The sequence below is a fragment of the Cynocephalus volans genome, chromosome 7, assembly GCF_027409185.1.
Source record: "Cynocephalus volans isolate mCynVol1 chromosome 7, mCynVol1.pri, whole genome shotgun sequence".
Taxonomy (NCBI): Eukaryota; Metazoa; Chordata; class Mammalia; order Dermoptera; family Cynocephalidae; genus Cynocephalus; species Cynocephalus volans.
Window position 1 is genome coordinate 140,487,996 of NC_084466.1, and position 3,172 is coordinate 140,491,167.

The window sequence follows — 3,172 nt, forward strand, 5'->3', positions numbered from 1 at the left end:
GTTACTGTTCAGGAGTGGGGAGAAGGGGACGGCAAGTCCCCATCTGTTTCTTGCCTCCAGGGAGGTTGAGGTGCTCGAGATTCTTCAGGCTGAGCTTTGAACTCCTGGGACGCTCAGCGCCCTGGAGTGACGGGGAGGACAGCTGCTGGGCCCAGCGTCCTTCCGCTGCTCACTGGGGAAGTCACAGGGGGCAGCTCATTGGAGAGGTGTTTCCTCAGCCCTTCAGGAAAGTGGCCCTTCGGGAGCCACGGCACTGCCCTAGGCTGCCCCCTCTGATTGAGAGGCAGGAAGCCTGGCTCGGGCCCAGCTCTGGCCCCGACTTCATGTGGGAGAGCAGACAAGTAGGTGAACTGTCTGTTCCAACAGTCCACCCATATAACACCTGCCTGCCTGCTCTCCCAGGGACAGGGTGAGGATCACAAAAGAGAATGTGAAGGAACCAGACCCTGACTGGTTTCTGGGGAACACCAGTGTTCCTATGAGGGACTGAGTGGTTGACTCCCCAAAATGGCTCTGTGGTCAGAAAAAAAAAGTCCAAGAAAGACTGAGCAAGCAGAGCTAATCAGGCCCTTCGCTGCAGACCTTCTCACAGCCTTGAATGTGAACCACACTGTGCATGTCAGGGGTGGCTATAGTCTGTATCCTATTCCAGGATACAGAACCACTTTGAAGGAAAACATGTATTAAAATCTCCCCTCCCAGAATAAAAGTAATCCATAGAACAGAGTTGGAGAAATGCTGATTAGATGAAAGTAGGGTAAACATGGAACACTATTCAAATCACAATGGTAGAGATAATGACTGCAGTGTAAATTCCTGTCACTCAAACCTCCTGTTCAGTTTCTCTGGCCCCGCTCACAGTGCTAGGTGTTTTTTAAACTGTGGATCATAAACCATTAGCGATAGTGAAGGCAATGTAGTTGGTTACAACACATGAATTTGGATAGAACAGAAAGGAACAGAGCACTGCATTTAACACGGGTAAGGATGATTTTGTGAAGCACATGTGCATGCATGTGTCTGCCATGTCGTGACGGAAAATGCATTTCTTACTATGGTTTACAGTCAAAAAGCTTGTAAAACGCTGCTCTAGAGCTCCTCTTCCAGCACTAGGGAACACACCACGCGAAGGTCTCCCTCATCTTCCAACTGAACCTGTGTGACTGTCTGGAGAGGGCGCTGGGAACAGGGGCCTCTCCTTGGGCATGTGATTGCAGGATAGATTTTAAGATTAGCAGTGTCACCTCACTGGACCCAGAGAATGACAGAGGCCCTCTTTGTTATCCAACTGCTCCAGAAATGCAACTGATCTTTTTTACTGCTCTTTCAAATGCTGCTCGGCCTCCCCAACCAAAAGCACCTTCCCACCTGGGACAAACAGGACTGTGGAACTCTGGCTGCTTGGGTCACATTCAGATGCAAGCCCAGAGACTTCAGCTCTGAAGGCTCATTTTGACTTTGTCTCTGGGTGGTTTCTCTTTAGCTGTTGGATTTTTCTTTTTAATAACATGCCTTGGCATTAGGCATTTCCTTGTTCTGCATCGTTCTGTGACAGTGTCATTTAAAACTTTAGGAAGTTTCACACTGACCGACTGGAGTAAATATCCTGTGGAGCTTTATTTATTCCCCATTTCAGGTGTGCTCTGACAAAGTCCCAGCACAGCTGTTGGCCAGCAGTGTCACTTTGGGCAAGTGACCTCCCTCTATGCCTCTGTGTCCTCATCTGTCCTATAGGGGTAATATATAAAGTCTGCCTCACAGGGAAGCTATGTGTATGAAATGAGACAGTCTCTCTACAGCGTTGAGCACATAGTAAGAGCTCAGTTAAGAACTGGTTTGGTCACTAATCCCACACTTTGTAGCTTGAGTCATCTCTTTACTTGAAACCTGAGGTGATCTGGTCCAGCCCTCTGTGCCTTTCAAGGGACCTGTCAGAGTTTGTAAAAGAGCTTTAAGAATTCAGAACTAGTTCCCAAACCTCCGGAGGTCTGTGCCCAGACTCCACAGCTTTCTGCCACCACCTGCCCGGATAGAATGAGAGTCTAGTGTCCTGAAGAGTTCAGGTGGGCTCTTCTATGCCTTAGGAGAGCACACACGGCCTGCCCCGGAGGCTTGCCCAGGACTTTCTCCTGGGTTTAGTGCTGAATTCCCCTGGCCCAGGCAACCCCTCCTTCCTGGTGAACCAGGTCGGTTAGCCACCCTACTTCCCAGACCCCCAGTGGCCTATATGCCCCCAACCAGCACTCGCCACAGCCTCTCACTTGGAATCGCCCCATCCCCTGGCACTCTGCCTCCCTGTCCCCTGGGCTCCGCTCTGGCCCCTCATTCTCTGGTTTCAAATGGCCTCGTTTCACTGACTTTTCTTGGTTGACTTGTGCACCTTCTCAACTAGACTCTGGGTCCCTTGAGGCCAGGGACCGTGTCTTGTCCTACCACCGTCTTGGATCCCTCAGCAGCTCTCACAGAGCCTCAGAACGAGCAGCAGCGAGTGGGAGGGGGGAAGGCCCTGCCGGCTGCCTGCACCCCGCTCAGAATCGGCCCAGCATGCAAACCCAGGATGCCCCTCTGGCTTTGCATGCCCTGCCATGGACCCAAACACCGGGAGAATTAATCAGGAGTCCTCCTTTGGACTAGATCATGTGGACTCTGACCTAGCCTTGGTTATATTATCAAGACCATATTATCAAGAACACTTGTGACCTTTATCAAAAACACCAGTTCCTGGGCTCCACCTCAGATCAACTCAGGACGAGTCCTTGAGGGTGGGGCCCTGAAATCTGCTTTTGAGCAGGTGATTCTGACGTAAACTAAAATTTTAGAAACCATGATCTAGTTGCAGAACTTCCTTTACCGGCCCTCCCGGATACCGAGCCTTGCTCTAACATTTTATACCTGTTGACACATGTTGCTCAACCTCTCCGAGACTTTGTTTTCTCATCTGTAAAATGGAGTGATGATAATACTTGCCCTGTAGGGTTGTTGCTAGGATTAAATGAATCAGTCCATGTAAAATACCTAGGACAGTACTTGGCCCATGGTAGATATTACTGATCATTAGCTGACAAAATAATAGCTTTTGGCATATCTCCAAAAGTCAATGATCCAAAAGGAGGTTAAGAAACAATGATATTCTCTTGGGGCCGAGAGGGAGTGTGGTGGGGCAGTGACGAGT